General features: G+C 37.9%; 1 protein-coding gene across 1 annotated transcript in view; it reads right to left on the reverse strand.

Moving 5' to 3' along the window:
* Positions 1-22,219, reverse strand: part of sfl (N-deacetylase and N-sulfotransferase sfl) — a 183,941-nt gene that overhangs the window by 86,274 nt on the left and 75,448 nt on the right. Inside the window, exon 3 of the mRNA XM_066730427.1 lies at positions 16,063-16,159. The gene's annotated coding sequence lies outside the window, so the exon portion shown is untranslated. The remainder of the gene's footprint in view (positions 1-16,062; positions 16,160-22,219) is intronic.

Consider the following 22,219-nt stretch of genomic DNA (forward strand, 5'->3'; position numbering starts at 1 on the left):
GCTATAAGGGAGATGCGAGAATATTTACCTACATTTTCCGGCTCCAGTTTTCACACATAAATTGCTTTATGATTCGATATGGCTATTACCTGAATTCTTTTTCATCGCCGCGGGTTTTGCTTGGACTGATAAAATACAATATTTAAAAAATTGATTTTATTTTAAATCATTTTTAAATATTTGATATTTTCGGTATGTAATTTGGAATATGAAAACTGATCCATTAAATAATAAAATAAATCTAAAAATATTCGTACATATAGTAGTATTGAATACTAGCAGGGACTTTGGTGACAAACCCTCGTACGTCCACGTTTATTCCATGTTCGGATTAATTTAATGAACCGCGATGTTTGCACGCGTACCTACGTGCGTTCAATATCGATTCGCGAAAATGATAAAAAGTGAACGAAGAGCCGAAAGAGGATAAACAGAGGAAAAAATATCTTGAATATATTCATAGCGCATCGATCATTGAATTTTCAGTCACAATCGGCTCATTACCATATGTCTATTTATTAAAACCTTCCTAGATCGACCGACAAAATATGTATTTTGCAAAACAGATTACACGTTCAGGCTTTTCAGAAAATTCTTGGATAATATGAATGCGAAATGGTATATTAATGTGCATTTACAGAAAAATAAATAGGTGCAGGAAAGTCTGGCTTTTGGGGTGGATGAGTAAAAAGAGATCGATATTCCTGAAAGATTTGACGATCCTTTGGGAATGGTGTGATTTTCGCGAGACACATTTCTCGGTAGCGAAGACGTTGGGCCGTAATCCCCGATAGCAGCTCCGGATGGCACGTAGCTCGCCGATTTACAGGATGAACCGGAAATTCAGTCTTGCCACTAGAGAGAAAGGGAAAGAGAGCAGAGAAGATAGCGCGAACCCTTCAAGCCCGCGTAAAGCTCCAGTGGAAGCCCTCCACGAGCTGAAAATCATCACAGAGAGGTACCGTGTTCCGGCCCGCATGGGACTGCGTGTAAACACTGTTTTATTAAATATTACAAGGTTTACATTCTCCTAGGAATTTCCAGAGGAAACTACTAAATTTCCATCCTAACATTTGTTAAAATCTTTTTTTTTAATATCTTTTCTTGCTTCCATTACCATTTCACATTGTACAATTATAGTTAGGTATACCTCAAATATTTGCATGTGAAGTTAGAGCAATTAATCCAATTTGCATATCGTTTGATGGAACTGTATAATTATGATTTTTACCACAACATTGCAATAATTACTTGATCTACTTAATCCATGCAGATGCACTTGAGACTCTGTTTATTTAACTGATTAAACAGACCTATTATTGTGATTACTGTAATTAGCTTAATAAGCTTGCTCAATTTAGTACGGAAATGAATGATTTCCAATACTCTGGTGAATTCTTCAAATTTTATCAACATTGGAAAATACCAAATTTATCTGTTTATTTATCTAGCATTAGCAACCATAGTGTAATAAAAAATATTAAATTTAGCTTTTCTCTTGATTCTTTTCGCGCGCTCGCGACTCGCTAATATTTATTTATTTTATAATTTATAATCAGAATATTTATTAGCAAAGAGATATTGCTTATCAAAATTATTCGCTGTGAACATTATTTGCCTGTATCCTTGAAACTGAAAGGAGAGATAAGGGTGGGGATAGACATTTACTCAATCGAGTTTAGTAGAAATGAGAGAAATGGGTTGGTCTAGGGACTATATATAGAGGGTTGCAAAATGGAAACTATTATTAACGAAATGATCACATCCCTTCATATATATATATTTACACATATATCAAATATGCTCCGATTACTTTTTAAACGCATAACAGCTACTCAATTCGCGAACATTACACGGTACAGGCAGAATTAAATATTACTTTATATGAAGATGAAACAAACTAAACTCTGGATGTATGATTGCATTTACATCAGCCCTTGCCCTCTCGCAGAAATTCAACAGTTTCGTTTTTAACGCTTAATTGTTTTGTGAAATCCGTACGAACGACGAAACAATGACTATATATGTATACTCTTTCAGAGCTGCAATGAACTGGCTTTCTCTATTAATGTGAAAATCCAAATTTATTCAATAAAGAGAAAGCAATTGCAACCATCGATTAAAAATGAATTTCACTTTAATTCAATATTGCTCGCAAGATGATAATTTTAGTGAAACGGAATTTTTCGCCATTAAATTTTTTAACGGTAAATTCTATTATCGTTTTAGCGAAATTGAAGTTGATAAATTAATGGAGATTTTGTTTTTGCAAGAATTTAATCATGGGGGTACCGGGTACAAAAGGCAAGGCAAGGAAGTCTCTTTCAACCCTTTAGCACTTTTCTATCTGGCAGTTCCACTGGTGCATCTTTGGAGGGGAACGGAGTTTAGCCCCATCTTCTTTCAGCCCTCCTATTTCCTTTTCATTTCGACCCTCCAAGCTTCACTTTTACTTTGTTCCTTGCAGGCTTTTTCTCCAGCAAGCAACTCCTATCCTTCTCTCCTCTCTTTTTCCGCTATCTTTCTTGGCTACGTCGCAACGTCTTATTGCCGTGGCTCTTTCGTCCACTCTCCGTCACGAAATCTTTTCCCTTCGATCACCCATCCTCTCTCTCTTCCTTTTAAACCAACCTTTATCTCCTCTCGACCTCTCGACCTCTCTACCCTTCCTTCTTTTCACGGATTTTAGCTTCAAACCAAGGATGTGATTGTTAAACCGAAAAAGAGCAGCAGTAAAATTATTGCTCATTATACCGATTACTCCTAATATCGAAGCAGGTTTTTATCGTATAATTCGATCAGTGAAACATTTATTCGTTTATCAATGCAATAAAACTCTACATGTTTTTGCTGACTTATCTGGTAAATTGTTTCTTTGATAAAGATTTGATGGAAAAGAAAGGAATAAAGCAGGGTATAATTTTGAATGAAGAATGGAAGTAGCGATTGGATGGGAATAGAGATTTTGGTGAGTGCATTAAAAGGTATTTATCCGGCAGCGTGGGTGGGAGACAGGTTTATGGGGGAGGAAGGGGTGGGGTGGTGAGCTATAATGGCTGGTACACACGCCTGCGATTTCCGGAACGACGTGAGTTATTGGTTGCCGAGGGGGTGGAGCCGGGGTAGGAAGGCAAACGCACGAGGGGGAAAAGGCTTAATGTGCCTAGCATTGGCTGGATGGATCGTTGGTGACGCGAGCTGCGAGAACGGAAGGAACTTCGCGACGCTGACGGATCAAGGACACAATTTAGCCACGTTATATCCCGCTAGAACCGATTGATCGTCCACCATCTCGCGTGCAGTAAAATCAGTTGAGAGAAGCAGAAATACACCAGGCTTTCCTCCTTCGACAACCTCCCATTCGTCCTTTAACCTAAATAATTAATCAAGTCGCTCTCCAATATTTCTATTTTTATTTAATTTTATTCAAAAATAAATATCAAGTGTTTCTAATATTTTGCTAATAGTTCCTGGATAGAAAATTTACTGATGTAATTTTTTTAAGACTGTCGCAGGTTTTCACGTTTAATCCTGGTATTAGGTGGGATCTCGTGGATTTTTCGAGGAAGAAAAATTCGGCCAGTAAGTTAACGACAGATTATCGTGTAGACGTGCTCCACGTGCCAAAAGCCAACCCTCCCTAAAGCTCAACCTTAACTGCTCTGTCCAGGACATTCCTTATCGTCCCTTGTCCGTTCGTATTCCCCAGTCGAAAAGCAAAAGCCGCTGATTGGCTGATTAAAACCATCCATGTATGCTACAGCCACTCAAAATCTTCCGCACAATTTTATGAATTCTTAAACTTAAACGCAAGATCACAGTGCTCTTAAAAAATAATAAGTTTAAGGGGTTTAATGGAGAGGGAAAATTGGTAGCGATTGAAAATTGTATGACGGAAGTTGCAGGAGAGTACTACGTCATGTAGTTGATGCAGAATGGAATTTTTCTGGAAATACACGGTAAAAGTCTTCGCGCAGTAGAGGGAGGAGCAAAAAAAAGGCACTATGAAATAAATGAACGACGCTTGGTCGGCAAGTGAAGTGCCGACTATCCGTGTTTGCTTTGTGCACCTACTTATATTAATTCACCTATATACCGGTAGTATGTAGTTTTGTTAAAGTATATCACGTGGCCCGCGCTAGCACGGCTAAGGCAATAATGTCTCGAAAGTGGCGCTATGGAAATATATACCTACTATTTAATGTACGTGCAACCCAGGAAGCTTATTCCACGGAAGCAAACTACCGAATAAACACTGAATACTCTTTGCTTTAACGACACTCGATTAAAATTATGATCTAATGATTATATTTTCCTCGTGAGATCTCTTATTATAATATCAAACATTTTTTCTCGTTCATTTGGCAATAAAACGGACTTTAATAAAACGTTTCATTTATTAAAATCGATATTAATCTCTCAATTAGAATCAATTATTTTCCCAACGAGTTCTCGTGCTGGAGATGAAATGAAAAATTGAAACAGTCGAACTGAATAAAACCGAAGTGAAAGCTAATAATAAATTTGATGGAGAAATTGTTGAAAATTTGAATGTGATTCGTTTCATCGGATTTGGAAGGTTTTCCGGTTCGGTTGATTTGGGAGAAAAGGTTGGAAGGGAATAAGGGGGAGAATTTTGAGGATTTTTTTCCAAGTTGTTTCAGAGGAGTTTGATAGGGAAAAGGGATAAAATGAGATCGGGCAAGGCGAACAATACCCAAGGGCGTTTTTGGGGTCTTAATCGATATTTCGAGGGGTTGGTATGGGTTTCGAATTTTCGTAAGGTATCCCCGCCAACTGATTCTGACCGAATGCAAAGGTAATCCCAGCTAACGGCAAATTGAAAGCTTCATTCAGCGTGGCTGCTTCTCGAGGGTTTTCACGGTGTCAGACGGTGATCCGCTTTACGTTCGATTTAGCCGGTGCCTTTTCTTCGGTATATTCGATATTGGTCCACCGAAACCCTCCGTGACCCTTCCGTCCTCGAGATAGCCCGAGCGGAGAATCCTTCGGGAATAAACGCCAGACGCCCTCCGATTATACGCGATTATCTCGCCAAAATAGAAAGGCCATATGGCAGTTGCGTCATAATAACACGTCAATAGCTGAGAACTTTTCCTATTAAAATATATTTCCATAAGGAAAAAAAGGACCTTTTATTCCTTCATCTTTTAAATAAATTTTCAACGACCTGCCCTCCCTAATTTATTTTTGCGCCATATTATGTGTTAGCCTCAACTTTAATTTTTTAACGTCTATCGTATTTTTTCTTCCGAACGAAAGTATTTACTCAATTTGAGGCCACCTGCCAGCTGAAATAAACAACGGTAGTTCGGCTGATCGTGAGTTTCGCACAGGCATTGAAGCTCACGAGTCCCGGGAAAATCTATTCTTTTCCATTTTCCAGTTTCAGTTACAGCAAGAAACGTGGTGTCCCAGTTCACGTAGCCCTGCGTATATTGGGGGTCCGCTCTACAGTCACTACAGTGTTTAGTCGACTACCAGTCAACGTGCTTACACGACGAACTACACGATACTTCTTGCACAACCGTAACTCTGGAGCTGCGACCGAAATAATTACGAAATTTTTCCTATCTCGTAGAAATTCCATGCCTGATGAAAAGGGAAATGAGACTTTTTTATGCTAATTTTTCACGGTGAGCGAGATATCTAGTACTGTACTATCTCTGTGTAAAATAATGATGGAAAATATTTGGGAATGTTGATTCAGTTGTTTATAAAGAAGACGATACTTTGAAAAAGCTCGTCATAATAGTTTGCAAATTATACGGTTGGAATGAAAAGCTTGTATAAATTTCGAAATAATACTGAAAAGTTTCAGTTTTTATCAAAGCACACACGTAGTAGTTAAAAATGGCTTGTAATTGGATATTGCGAAAAATATGTTTCGCAGCGTAGAATATTTTCGTCGTAATTACTCGCAAGCTTGACGTAAAACATCGTATTGCATTTCATTCAGGCCGACTACACGAAGTCGTCATAATTTGTTGAAAATTAACTTTATTATTACTGGAGAAAATATCTTTCCTGCGTACACGGAATTTTGGTCAAACAGAGTGCAATCGAGTTGTCTGAGCATAAAAAGGTATTGTCAACATTGCATTCAACTATGTAAGTCCCAGTTTAAATTCGATTAAGCCTGGTAAATAAGATATCGTGGTTTATGCTTATAGAATCTGGTAGGAGAAGAAGCAAGCAAGACATATTCTTAGACAGTTTTAAAAACTTGCAAAGTCGGTAGTAGAAGAGCTCGCATATGTAGAAAAGTTGTAATAAGTGAGGGTGAATTTTGTCGAGTTGGTTTCATAGCAATGAAAGAATATACTATGTATAGCTCAGCATAGTGGTATCCGTTCTTGCAAAACTTTCCGACAGATCTTCTACCGTTTCTTTCTTTTACCCGGAAAGCTTGTCTCGTCCCTGTATCATAATAAAGGATTCTTTTTTTTGCAACTAGGATAAATCTTGGCTTCCAGCCGGAAGTGCAGCAGGCTGGCACGCACCAAGGATTAACGTCACTTTCATCGATTTCCGAGCACCCATATATTCTCCTCCTAACCTAAACGAAAGCCTCACCCTACTGAAAGCTTCTTGAAGGATAACAAAACTTGAGCGAAAATCCAGATATCGAACCAACTTACCCTAATAACGATGAACATGTTTGACAAGCAAATTCTCATTACAATTTAATGAGGAAATATTTCATAAAAAAATAATTGTCGATCGCAGCTTTAGCTAATCTTTTATCCGCAACTGATTATACAAATATTCTTAAAGCATACTCCTTAAAAGCCATAATAAATTATGACGACGGAGGAACTTGCTATAAATTTGTAGAATTTATTAATGAAATTAATTCACTGGATGAATTTATGGTATCGACTTGGAAATAAATTCTTCCTTCGACCTTAACGTAATCCTCCCAGTCCCCGAAGCTCTCTTGCAACTTTAAAAACTTGTATGAATTCCCAATATCCACCGGAGTTTTGCCAATAAAGGCGAAAATCTTGTAAAGCTCAAAGATTTCAGTGTTATAATCTTGTTCGAAGTCTCATGGATCTCCTTTCAACCTTTCGAAGACTTTTCAACAAAAAATTGCTTATCAACGCTAACAATTTCACTAACAAACAGCGATAAATTCGTTTAGCAGTTTAGAAATTCATAACAGTTGGGCTTTGTGGTAGTTTTAACGCAGTGTAAGCCTTACTAAGAGAGAAACATACACACAATACGTTAGTTTCAGTGCAACGCTCAGCTAACCATTTAGCACAAAGGTCGTGCTAATATGTGTAAACTACGAAAGATACAAGAAACCGCTAACTATGCATTTTCCGCGTTGAACCTTATGTACCGTCTAAAACATGCTAACTGAAATGCTATTAGGAATAATTTCAAAGTCATTTGCTTATGGAATATATGCTGGTAAATTGGAGATCTTAAAGTCAATTAAATTAATTTAGAGAACACGTATATTTTTATACAAACTTCAAATTTTTTAAGCTCTTTTGTAAATAGTTGTAGTCGTGTAAAAGCTTATAAGCCGTTTACAATTAATTCAGAATTGCATCAAGCTATGACATGAAAGAGAACTCGATATCCACGTTTAAAAACCGATAAATCGCAGGGAAGGGGTTGATCTGTTCTATCTGCAAAACTAGTAATGACACATTGCACTTAATCGCTCTCTTCTCCAATACCTCACCCCCTCTCTCTTTCGCCCTCTTTCTCTATACTTCGATTTCTGTTCTTCAAAATGCTACATCTTTAAAATTTTAGTATATTCTGTTGTAAAGAGACCGAAGGTGTCAGACTAACTGTTATTTACGATAAGACGGTTCTTCATCCATCTCCACCCTTTCATCGAAAAAGACCATGATATTTTCAAAGCCATACTGCTTATTTTCAGCCAGACTCTCATCTTTCCATTTATCGACTCTCTTACGATTCGATTCGAAAGTCTTTCATCTCCACTCTACCTTCACCTCTTTTAATTCGCTACTTTTAGTTTATTTTTAAATATAGTCTGTATAGTTTACTCCTTATATATTGGTAATATAATATTAATACTGATGACCTTGCTTTTCTTACTTTTTCTTTCGCCCCTTTCTAAGAAAGCGTTTTAGCATTTTGTAATATTTTCTTTTCTTTCAGGAGGATTGTATACACAATTTATTATCTATAAACAAAAGCTTAATGTTAATTGTATTTAATTTATTTCGTGAAATTCAATAATTTACCGTTGTTTTCGTAGCTGGGAGTTGTAGAGGGTTTTCGGAAATGGGAATTGTAAAATAAAACGTTCTAGGGGGGGGGGGGGGGGCGAAATACAAGGAAATGTCGTCATAGATTTAACGAAAAGGGCAACGTTAAAGTGTTAGGGAAATGCGGAGACCGAGTGATTCATCCCTTTGGAAAAACCGATAAATCGAAGGGAGAGACGATCGTTTTTCACCAACGTATGTGAACCCGGTGAGGATAACGCCACATTTTTCTTATAGGACATAAGGATGCGCGCCTGCTGCTGCTTAGACCTGCATATGTAAAAGAACACTATAGCTATCAAGAGGTATCATATTTTTCTAACAGCCAAATTTATCACGAAAAGAAAACTTCCAAATATTAACCAGACGAATTTATCCTGAAAAGGAAGTCACCATTTCATTATCCATAAATTTTTTTATTATACACAAGCAAACTCTATTCATTTTACTACAAAATGTATTAACATATTTATACAAAATTAACAATGTCCGTCAATATTAAATGGTAAGAAGTATACCAACTCTTTCCTAGCAAATACAGCATTTATTTTTTCGCTGCAATACACTACCAAGTCAAATTGAGTATCATTCTGGCGAAACTCCTCTCCTGAAATAAATTCAGCGCACGCCTTCTCGGAACAATTTTACAAATTTGATATAGAAAAGTATATTGTAGTTGACAAAAAGATATAAAAAGTGAGAAATGTGGACGTTTGGCAATCAGATTAATAGAGAACGTGACAATAGCGTCCTTTACGGAGGGACAGCTAACATTCATAACTAAATGACGTCATTCAATCACTGCTATGGACTCATAGTTATGCAAGTTATGTCAAACCCTAAAGAGGGTGGAGAAGTTTAGAGGGTTTGCAAGGAGGGACTTTAGTTATGCCATACAGACAATCCCACTGAAGTTTCCAGACGCGTTCACAATTCTCATGTTTTATACACGTGGAATATAATTTTACCAGGAAGAAAATTATTTAAAACATTGGGAAGGGAATAAGAGAGATGGAAACTGATGTTATGGGTATTTAGGAGGAATGAAATGGCAGTTTTTAAGATACGAGTCTTTATATGCAAACTGTAGTTTGTTAGGCAATGGGATAATATAACTGTTGAGAAAAGGTGAGATTTCCAGGAAGATAAGCGAATAGGGACGTTGGTGGGACGTTGGCGAAATTGTGCTTTAAGGATTTTAATGGGCTGGACATCGTCGTCGTGCAGCAGCATTCCAGGGCGTCCCGGCTACGTTAAAGGGCATTATGGGGGCTTGACGAGAGCGTCAGGACGCATTCAAGGATTAAAGTTGAGCTTGTAAGAGTCACTCCGGAACTTCCGAAAGCTCTTCGCCCTCACCCCCTCCCCCTCCCCCTTCTCCCTCTAACCATTACCGCCTCTACATCTCGACCATTTCGCAAAGTGTACGTTGATATTCGCAGATGTTCGTAATTGTTCCCCCTTCCCCTTCCATTTCTACCAACAATAGGGGTGCGCGAACTTCTCTTGCTAAGAAAGCTGTAATGTCCTCAAAGATTGCCCACCAAGGCGCTTGCAAGCTCGATTACTACGCCAGGATACTATTACGATGTTGCTATAAAACCTTTGCTCGATGAGAGCCCAACATATCAATCTTATGACACTTCGAAAGCTCTTTCCAAAGAATAGCTTGTTATAAAAATAAATCTGAAAAATGTGAGCTTTCCACGAAAGCTCTATGAGAGGAAGCCTTGATTCTAGCTGGACAAGTTCGATAACAAATTGGATAGGTTGAAACATAATTTTTCAAAAATACTCCCCCTATTTTATCGATATACTTCCCCTATATTACTTTTTTTACATTTGAATATTTTTGTAAGAATTCACTGTCTCTCGCGAAAAATTCTGAACAGCCTTTTTCTCCTCTCTTCTAGCTCGCCTCGCCATCTGGATTGCACATTACATATGCATGGTTCTCCATAAATTTAGTGGAATTTTGGGAAATTCGTCGGATTTCATATAACGTTTCGCTTTGGCCACAGACTGTCGCGCCTTGTTAATGCGAGTGTTCGTCGCATAGCTCACAATCCCACTCAGCTGCCCATTACTTTCGATGATCCCACTTCCGGCTAGCACTACTAATATTGGTTATTGCCATACTCGTTTCGCCATTCCGCGCCGAGCCAGTTTGTCCGATCGACCACTGTAATTCTACCCATTTTCTCTAATTGCCTCATACCGAATCTTCCACATTCTTGTCGATTCTCGAATTACTAGAATCGCACAATTAATACTCTGTAATCTTCCTAATTAATCTCAACTCCAAATATCACTCCTGTACAATCTCAATTAATTGATTTAATTTGTTAAATATTAAATTTTTGGTTTATTTATATGTACACTTGTTACATGCATATTACATTATTCATATATATATATATAACTTATAATATCACTATATAGTTTCCCAGAGAGCTCAAGTTGACCGAGGAGATGAGTTAACAAACATTCGTTTGGTATGTTTAAAGTGTCCGCAGGTGTGCCTTGAGGCAAAGAAGAGGTGGTTGGCTCATCAGGGCTTGTAGGATTCATCGTTACATGCTTGTTTCTCACGAAGGGTCGCGAATCTCTTACGCTCGCAATGGCGTGGAAGGAAGTTGTCGAAAACTTTGTGGACCAAGTGAGAGATCGCAGGGCACCTGCGAGGTATTTCAAGGGTGTTTGGGGGGAAATTGTTAGTCGTACATGCAAGGTGTGCAAGGGCAAAGCAAGACTGGTAATGGCTCAAGTTTCGAGGTCGTCCCGTTTTCTCCCCCTGGCGAAGGATCCACGCTGAAATATTGTAATTAAAATTGTTCCATACCCCCTCGACTCCCCTGTCCCACCAGCCGCGGGCACCTCCGTTAATTTGTTCTGCTACACCGTCGCAAGCTCTGCAACCTCTCGCCAAGTGATAAATATTCATTCCGTGTGGCTCCTCGAGGTCAAGAGCCTTCGCTGCACTTTCTTGCAACTTCCAACTCCCAAACTCAACGAGCAATCCCTTCTAGCTAAGATTTCAGATGCATTTCGGAACGTTTTCACCTTACTCATTTCTTCCTTCTTCCCTTTCATTCTCTTACCGTCTCTCGCGATGCTTTTATTACGCGATTATATACGTAAACACTCCTTCCATGAAATTATCACCTGCCTGCTGTATTTTAAGAAAATCGCCACTTGCCAGAATTTGCGTCGCTCTCTTCGCTTATGCGAAAGAAAACCTCGTGTATGAGTTATTCTGCTAGAGGATTTATGTGTTTACCACTGGGAGAGTTGGATTAAAAGCATAATGGGTACTTTTTTAGGAGATTAGATGTGCTTTATGATTGGATCCAATGGGAGGATGAACAATTTCACTAGCGGAGCTTGAACGATAAGCCGAAAATGTGAGAAGCCCAGGGGGAGGGGACTTGCCTGTGGTAATTAGCTAGATAATGATCTGCTAGAACGTAGAGGACAGGCATAATAATTACTATGCTGAATTGGACTGACTGATGGACAGATAGGAAACTACTACAGTTGCAAGTATATATAGCTAATTATGTACACGCGTAATATATTAGTATATAGTATATAGTAAATAAATTTTTAATACAGTTTTATAATGGTAACATGAATATATGTAGAACAGTGATAATGAAAAAGTCAAAGTTTCTATAAATTCAAAATCCGTTGATATAAAAAGTAGGAGACGTACCCGTATATATAGCGCGCGACGAATCGATTAATCGAGAAGAAAAATTCGCGCATTTCAGGCACAGCGGTGAAGTTTTAATTAACTCCGCACCCCTTCCGGTGGTCTGACAAAAAATTTCAACTTGATTTTCGTGCTGGAAACAATGGTATAAAATCATGAGAGTGGAAAAGCCGTGAATTTCGTGTCGCGCCGGGAGCAGAGATTTAGCGTAAGTTTTTCCGACGCTTTTAGCGCGTGGCGTAGTTGGAGTTGCCATTTGGCGAATTACAAATGTTTATTGCGCCGAGGCGATGGTGAGGAGCGGAATGGCGAGGGGGCTATAGCGCGCAGCCGGTTGGAGAATAACTAGGAAATTATATGCGGGGGACCAACCCTTTTCGAGATTTCCATGTGACACTCGACGTACGCCTTCTGCTCGGGCAATATAACCCGAGAGGCCGCTGTACTTTTGATGGCTCGCAGAAATAGCTGCAGCTTGTTGAAAGGGTTTAAAGAAAAGGCCGCTTGTTACGGAACTACCCTTTTATTTCCGCCGTTTAGAGAGAAACATTACGATACTTTTGCCAATACGCCATTATTTTAAAGATTGCGAGGATCCAAAGAGAAGATCGTTTGGGCCTTCCTCGAATTATTACTATTATGGATCCAGTGCAGGAGAACTTGTAATTCGACTAATTCATTTTATGTTCAAAGGCATCTCTCTTTTTATATACAGGGACTTTCCCTCATTCAGTCGTTCGCTCAAGACAATTTGGTGGCTCGAGAAAATTATACCGATATTAGTAAATTAAAATAAAAACGGCCAGAGGTAGACAGAATGGTGGATGAGAAGGAGTTGGTAAGGGGGGTGGGGGTGAGTTTAATTTAGTATACGGATCCTTCTCACGTTTATTGGTTTTTTCAGCTTCGGATTAATCTTTCAGTCAGTGAGCACGTTGCGGTTAAACACAAAGCAGAACGGTGGCCTTTATCAAGTTTCCCTTGGCAAGCTAGCATCCTGCAATCTTCTGGAAGTAGAAAATTGTAAGGATGCAGGCAGTGCAGAGCGCGATTAGATTCAGCTAGCAACCCCCCTACCTTGACAAAAATTTGACCCTTTTATTTATCGCGGTGATTTTTGTACCGCAAAAAGACAACGGGAGCGTAAAACGTAAATATGAGAGAATATTAATCAGTGCGAGGGATGGAAAGAAAATTAAGTCAATTTTTAATGCACGGTAAAAGAAAAATAGCATAGTTTACGTTTTATTTCACGCATGGCTCGCAAACACTCATGACACAATCTCCCAGTCGATAAGGTAGCGATTTTCCTGTAAGTTGGCTACGAGAACGTGCTTCGCCTCCCGGAATTGCAAGATTCCGCTGTTACTCTGTGTTTTCCAAATTTTAACCCATGTATACCTAGCTATCTCAATTTAACTGGCCACTCAACCCAATAGCATTGCCTTAAGTGAAAATCTAACTTGAAAGAAAATAAAAGAATTTTTTTAAAGTAATCCTACAACGATAAAATATAAGGGGAGGATAATATAGATTTAAAGGTTCGCTGTAATGATTTGAATTGGTTGAAAAGTGACGATATCTCGAAGTTTGGCTGTGAGAAATGGGATCAAACCGAGGATGAAACAGGGGTAGAATTTCTCGAAAGGGAGGTATATTATACTTGGATACGTGTTGAGGGATAGTCTTCTTACTCGTCTATGGATCAATTAGCGACGTTGAGTGAGAAGACGATCCGTCGTTAAACTTCCGGTTTTACGCCGTACGATCGTGTTACCTGTGACGTTATTGCTACAGTAATCGTTACTTTTATCGTACGCTGAGGTCCGTGCAGCAAAATCGCTTCGAAGATTAGAACTGACTACTTTCAAGCCCACTCTCCTCATCCACTCCCAAGATTCTATTCCCTTTTTTATACCTTCTCTCTTAATTTTCAAACTCGCTCGTCAGTATAAATGGCTTAATGGTATAATGGAATATTTGAAGTTATCTTTATTTGATGAATTACGAGGAAGTCTCTATGATAGAGGAACCAGCTTGCTAATAAAACTCAGATTTATCCACGCTTATAATGTACGTTTATATTTCGCAATAGCAAGGTTTTAACCATCGATCGTCATTTGGTTTACGAAAGTGACTTTTCAAGCGTAAATAACGAAAATGCATCTACAATCGCTGCTTTATATTTCCTATTATAAAGTCACCCTCTGGTCCTATCTTTAAGCACAATTTACTCGCATCGTTTCCTACTTCGACTGTACAAATAAACGTTACGTCCTTAAAAATACACAAAATATAGAACATCCTTTTCCTCTCAATTTTTTACTATTATTTAACTGGTATTATTATGATTAGAGTATCACGTAAGATTTGTTGAGGGATGATCATCGACAATGGTAGTTGGTGATTAATTGGTTGGCGAAAGTTGAAAGGATCTGGTGGAAGGTGAGAAAAGATTAAGAAAAGGCGAAAATCAGACAGGCGGGGTCCACGTATTGCGAGAGTGAAATTGAATGAAGCTTCGGTAAGGCTGTTTTCTCGAAATCCGGTTACTCCACTCGCCACGGAAATAAACTGGGGTGGCAAAAAGGAGCCTTCGACTATTTCCAGGACAGATGCACCAGAACGCCTATTCCACTTCCAAATCGAGTCTAGTTCGCTTCGGAACTAGCGCGAAACATGGTTAAAGTAAATCACGTTGGCTTGACTAACGTTTAAAGTCCACTTAAAAAAGTGCGCTTGCCATAATAATTCACTCTCTGCTATATATATGTATAAGTATACGTATACGTTCTTTCCTTCTTTCGTGTAAAAGATAAAGATTCAATAAATATATATTAATGTAGAATGTTGCATGATCATATAAATTCAGCAAAGAAGATGGGATAAAACTTAATTAACAGCGCTATATAGTTGGTATAATTCAATAATAAAGTTCGAGCTTAAAAATAATCGTAAGAGAGGAGCATCGAAGAGAGTTGAGATTACTTTTACGGTTCTTATGCAAAAGCGTTAATTAAAATTTGAAGTTCGAGAGGGGAGGTTCCTTTTTGGTAGGTTTTTGGTAAAGAAGCAATTGTTGAAAAATGAAGGCTCGTCCGAAAGATTTGAGTTGCTGGAAAGTGACCAGGTCCTTTTTAGATTATGATCGAACGTACACGGCAAGTTTTCTAATTAGTATGGTGGCTGGAGGAGAGCAAAGGCTACTTGGCAGTTTAAAATGAAGGAAAGGCAAAGGCGGATCCTTTGAGTCCTTACGGAAAGTTTTGCTTCGACCAGTTTTTACCGGCCCCTTTTCTCAGGACTCTTAATCCTTCTTTTTTCCCAGGAGTCGTAAAATCACTCCATCGACTCCGGGAATCCTAGACATCGCGCTGTTCTCCCTACTCCCTTATTATTCGTCACCCTGCAGTCAGAATCTTGTCCAATCCCCTCCAGCCAAAGGCAAAACTTCCTTTCTCACGACCAGCTGGAAACTTGTGTTCGCTATGGCAGATTATTCCGTGGCCTTCGCGCAATTAAAGTCAACAGGTCCCTCTGTCAGGGGATGAATGGAATGCGACTTATTAGAATGGAGTTTAAACTTTCGACAAAAGAACGATGTCGCGTCCGAACTTTCAGAGTAATTGAGCTTCAAGTTTTAAGACTGCAGTCACATAAATCCAAAATGATCGTGATAACCCTCCATTATGCCGCAATCTCTCGCGAGAGCAAAAAGTTTTCTTACCCCCTCCCGCATGATCCGCGAATCTATTTCGACAAGCTGCTCCACGAGACTCTTTACCTCTCGACCGTGTCCCCTCCCTCATTGTGCTCCCCATTTCTAAAATCACTTTTTCCTATTTCTAGCAAGAAGAAATAAAATCACAAAATAAGAAAAATTGACGTGTACGTTGATTTATTACGTGCAAGCTTAAGCCCTCCTTTCATTCCGATCTCGGCCGTCTGATCAGACAAATTTGGCTTTCGTGCGAGGCGAATTGTCCTGCTGAGATATTTATCCAATAAGAGCTTAGTGTGCTTCCTTATATTCCACGTTATTCGATAAAGCGAGAGTATACTTACTTAAGCGCAGGCACGTACAAGCACTCGACGTGCTAATTTCGTTCCCCTTTTCGAGCAAGAGCGTCCTTGGTTTCTCCACTCTTACATGCAAGCATTCCTGAAAATAGGACAAGTACAGAATATGTAGATTAATTTCTATAATTGCACTAGCTTATTTCACCACCCCCCCCCCCCCCTCTCTCTCTCTTTCTTCATAACAAAAGATTTATCAGTGAAATTTTTGTTCAATGGTTTTGCCAAGTAAAATCGTCGAGTTTGGCACTTTATGAAAGGATGTAGAGTGGTTCGAGCCAGAAAAGCGTTTCCGTGCTACATAAATCGAAGTCACGATCGAAAACAGTCATCAATTCTCGAAGGAGTCTTCATCCTCGTGGCGAGTGTAAACAAACCAGGACTTCGCAGGACTCCAGCAGATGCGGTCTTAACGACAATTTCCAATTGTATATATTGTAACGTGGGTGTATCTCGTTAAGATTGCAAAAATTATTGGGCTTTGGGAGGGTAATCGAGGCGAGCCATCGAAGCCCATTAAGTTCTGGTGGAATTTTCGAGAATGGCAGACGCGAACGCGAACGCGATTTGCCCCAGGAATGGGAGGTAGCAAAGCGTTTAAATTTAATCGGCGAGGAAATTCGGGGAGTTTCGACCTGGGAATAGGTGACGGCATCGGGGAAGCAAAATTTATTATCGCGTCAATTAGAAATTGATGGAACGTTGGACGATAATCGATTTACGATCGAAATGCTTCTCTTTCTCTCTCGTAACTTAAAGCTCTATGTCCCTCAAACTTATTTATCACGTCCAATTTTAATTAATAGTATAATATCATGTTACGTGATAAGGTTATAGGTATAAGATGGGAAAATTGTACGACGAAACTCTGGTAAGTTCAATGGTTTTGAATTCTTTTGCGTAGCTGGGTAGTATTGTCCTCTGGAAAACTGTGGTACGCTTCGTATAAGCCGTTTTAATCGAGATAGTAGTCGGGACCGCAAACCTCGTCAACTCTCCATGGATTAAGCTTGCATAGAAGCATCCCGTGCCGAGTAAATCCATTTTACCGAGACGAGTCGAAGCTTTGCGTCGCTCCTCAAGTGCCCATTGTGTGACTCTTGAACACCGCGGCGAGCTCGCGTTTAATACTTTAAACTTTTCAAGCTCAACTATTTCCCGTCAAAATCACGTCAACACTCATCATGATAAGCTATTAACCATCGACCGAACTTAATTTCTGATGCATTCAACGAAAAAAGGTTATAATATACATAATAAAGATGCTATTTATGGAGGCAATAATGAAATTTGATTATTAAAATCAAAAATGCAATCAGATTTTTCGAATAACTGAACAAATGTTTATCCTTTATTTATTACAATTTTTTCATCAAAAAATTCTATCGATATGATATATGTACGCATATAAGAATTCATTTAAATACTACCATAATAAATATTGCGGAATAATTTAATTTCATGAATTTTAAACTTTCTCTTCATTGTAGCAACAACTATTTTATTTAGTTTGTATACACACTTTAATGCTGAATTAACAAAAAAATTAATACTCAATTTACTAAGTTGATAATATAGCATTTTTTGAAACTTTATATTTTAAGCAAATTCGAATTTGCTATACAGAAGAGTTACTCTGTATTTGACTGACGAACAATTCACTAAAAAATACACGACGAAAATGTTTGCAATTTTTCGCAATCGGTAAGTGTTCAAATTGTTTTGTTACTCTCAGGAGACTCGACACTCGAAACTAAATCTATATACCAACATGCAAGCATAAAATATTTGTATATACACTAGTTTATACCACACTTATAAATTCTATCGCATTTAAAGTATTCATAATTAAGTATATCGATATTATATATATAGTAAATTAATGCGTTGTGGAAAGATTAAAATAATTATACATATTGAATTGTATAACTGGCTAAGAGGGGAATATATTAAGTGAAAAAAGATTGAACTGTATTAATGTATTATAGTGTCCATATACATATAAGTACAGTTGAAGGATGGTTTGACGAGAAAAGTTAGGCCAAGGCGATATTAGTCGAGGATTTGTCAGGCTTGGCACGAGCTCCTCGCAGGCACCGAGAAGCTTTGACTGCACCTGCGAGGCTTCCCTCATGAACACGCGCAGAATACATTGCTTATCGCATAGGTCATACTTATATAGATATATCTATTACTCATTCCAACAATGTTACCGGAAATAATATTGATTCAATTCATCATCGACGAAGATACTCCTCCTCCGTAGGCGACTTATTCCAAAGTCATCCTTTTAAGTATTATATATCAATTTAATTCCTCAAAATTTCATTATAAATATTCAAGTTTTATTTTTGCTATTGCCCCCCAAGATTATTGTACATTAGAATCATAACATTTATTTACAGTGTTATATATATTGTTGAAAATATAAGGGTTGAAATTGGTTTAGATTCAGAAGTTTTATTATTTAGACATGGATTAGGATTTTTTCTTAGCATAGTATAGTAGTTGAAAGAGCGTTGAAAGATCGAATCAATAAGGTGGGGAGGCATGGGATAGGGACGCATTGCAATCTGCGATAGATGGATGAGAAGCCGTTTTCTGCCAGGTAAGATACACGCTTGGAACGCTCGCCCTTTCACGTGATTCGCCATCCTTGTATTTACGAGCATAGCCCCTCTCAACCCTCCTGCACCATCCTCCTCAAATTGCCCTGATAAAGCTTTGAAAATTCTCCCCTTTCCCCATTCGGCAAAGAGTGACGATCCGATCGATGAAAACGGATAAAAAATTAAAAACTCATCGTACTGCAAGTGAGTATCGCTCACCCGCATCGGTTAGCCCCCTGAATCCAATCTATTCTATCGTGCTTTGCAATGTTCCAAAAATAATCTTCAATCTCTTCATTCTCACTTTTTCCACATCTATACACTCGTAGATTTTAAAATAAATTGACCAAGAACTATTTAGATTGTGTTTAATTCGACTGGTAGAAATATTTAAAGTTATAACATAGTACCTATCCCGAGAGCTTTTGGATGAGTTTCGGTATTCGCGGGAGAAGCGTATCGTTTTGCAATGACCAAAAGGGATTCGCTGCGAACGGGATATAAGCACAAAATGGAGAGACGTGACAGAAAACCAAAAGCAGAACCCGGACTAGTGGAATACGTAATGAGCGGACTAGAAATGAGCTTTCCTCTAAACTTAATACCACTATGATACGGGAGACATTTTTCGTCACGCCGCTACGTGCAAATGTCTACAGCAGTTCCCACAAAACCGAATATTCTGCATTTCTAATCAACCAACTGAGAGAACAAAATTAAATTAAATTTCATATTATTTTCTTCTGGCAAACATTAATAAGAATATTTTGCACGTTTAATATTACATGGTAAGATGAAAATTACGTTCTCGATACTTTTCCAATGTGTATATAGTCTGTTATAAAATGTTAATAATTTAATTGTGTTCAATTTATATTAATCACTGTGCGGCGGAAGAATATATACAGTATATACAGAGTAGTGGAACATGATATATATCAATATTATGTCAAATGGCGTACGTATTATAAAAAACTAAAAGATCTTCTAAATAATATTTTAAAAGTAGTGAATTATATATATTGATTTATGAAAGTTAGAGATGATGTCACCGCAGTTAAATACCGAATGGAATCGGTAACGTTTGTTCATTTCCCTTGTGAAGGTGATAAAAACGAGAACGATAAATCATCTCCTTCCTCGAACGACTTTCGATTTAACCAACACTTTCATTTGCTGACAGTCAAATGACTCGACGAGTGTTTCGATATGCAAACTCGTTAAACAAGCGCGAATCCTCCCTCCGCCCTTTCCGATCCACTTTATCTTACTTGCAAGAGAGAAATGGACAATAGCAATTTCCAAACTCATATGCTTGCTTCAGCATCAATTTTCAACGGAAATCGTAGCTATGCATTTTATTCCTCTTATAAAAAAATTAAACTATTCATAAACTATACGATAAATTATAAAAAATATTATATTGAAATCAAGCTTTTTTCTTTTTGAAACTAAACAAATATTATATTTTTGACCATACTAAAGCTACACTCATACCGCATTAGTAATACATGCTTTATAAAATGTAACCAAACAAAATTCAGATTTATAAATGAATTGATAACGAAATCATAAAAAAAATATTGTGTAATATATGTAATTAAAAATAAAATATTTCGCTAGTATATTAAAACTAGTAATAGTGGTTTGTTACTTATATGTATATAGAATTAAGTTGATTCTTGTATTAACTAATAACTTACTTTTTCTCACAAAAACTATTAATTTGTTTACTTCGCGCTCTAACTTACAATTGTCAATTCATTTTTTTTAAGATATCGTAAATGTTCTTTAAAATCTCTTTCGTTACAAAAGGAAACTTAATTCTAGTAAAAGAAATTGTATTAAATTTGTTTGTTTCTAATTAAGCTTAATAAATAGAATTCTGAAAATTTATAAAGTATATATGAACAATTAAAAATCAGGTAAAAAAAATGAAAAGATTTGAAGGAGAGAAAAAGACGTGGAAAAAGTAGTAAGTAAAGGCGAAATTCACTCCCAGCAGAGTCGACACTGAGCTTCTTCGAGGATTCGCGAAAAAGCAGGTCAACTAGCGAAAGAAAATCGCAATAACTCGGAGAGGGTTGACTCGCTGACTTTGGATTCACGACGCAGTCCATTTGAAAGTCAAACAAAAGCTTCCGGTAGGTGAATGGGTCGGGGTGAAAAGGGATCTGGCGAAAAAAAGGAAGGAAAGGAAGGGGAATGGAGCTATAGGAGTCGCAAGATGTGTTCTTTTTCACGAATTTTGCTCGAACATCACGGAACTCGATATTTACGGATTCAGCAGCTTCAAGGTGATCGGTCTTCTCCCTCTTCCCTCAGTTTTTCCGCCTACAGTTCTGAGCCCTTCAAACCCTTTCGGCCTATCTCGACCACTTCTACTTTTGCTTCTCGCGAAAACTTCGACCAACTTTGGCTCATGCAAAATATACAGATTTCTTTTATCCCCCCTACCCCCATTATAACTCACTCTCTCTCTCTCTCTCTCTCTCTCTTTCTGTACTTCCTCCACAGACAAGCCGATTCAACGCTATCTATATACTATTTAACTTGTACTATTTTCTCAGTCAGAAATCCTCCGTGAAAAATTCTAGTAGTAATCCTCTATTGAAAGTCAATTGGCGAGTGAAATATGTATAATACATTGGATAAAAAGAAGAGAGATTTTATTCGCCGGGAAAGGTAGAAAGCATACGTAGTTGATCGATTTTCCAAGAGAAAAGGCACCAATTGGCAACTAATTAGACAGACAGGAATGTATGTAATTTTATTCCAATAGACGTTCCTGGTGCGTCCGACTTCCTGTGTAATTTTATCATTCGCGGCTCTCCTCAGGTATGTGTAAGTGTTGAGCTAATATCGCATTATTATATCTATAATAAAGTAATTTTTTTCTCCATTTTCCCCTTTCTTTTTCGCCTCTCGTTTTTCTCGCCTCACGTCGATGGCTTGCCATTCGCCTCCTGCTAATTCAGTCGACTTCTCTGATTTATTGCACACGGCTAATTTAGCCTTCGCCGTGTCGCCCAATACCGTCAAAGCAACAGAATATGGCTATTTATTAATCACACCACATTGTTCTATGAATAAATTATTTCACATTAATTCATTCATCTCATTATGAGCCCGAAATGCAATATTAAAGTTGTTATGTTGTATTATATTAGTTATCATTAGCATGCTTATTATATATGGAGAAATTGCTGTTCATCAACAATAAAGCGCCACGTGTAAATGAGCTCATTGTATTTTATTGGAAATTGTTTATTTTCGCATAATCTTGACGTTCACGGAATTTAATCATTGCAATTTATGCTAGCTGTAATTCTGAATGAGATTATTCCTTTTTTAAAGGATTAGAGTTTAAAAGGTGGGGTCTCCCCTGGAGTGACATTTTACATTTCTATTAAACTAATTGAGGTGAAGGAAGCTCGTATACATATATCTCGCGGGAATGTAGTAATATCTGTAACCCGTTCGGAAAATTCTTATTCGCGTATTTTCCCCGCAAATACGAATTCCAGGTCATCGAC

The sequence above is a fragment of the Prorops nasuta genome, unplaced genomic scaffold, assembly GCF_024137725.1.
Source record: "Prorops nasuta isolate Cenicafe-Biocafe unplaced genomic scaffold, Cenicafe_Pnas_1.2 PNAS00008, whole genome shotgun sequence".
Taxonomy (NCBI): domain Eukaryota; kingdom Metazoa; phylum Arthropoda; class Insecta; order Hymenoptera; family Bethylidae; genus Prorops; species Prorops nasuta.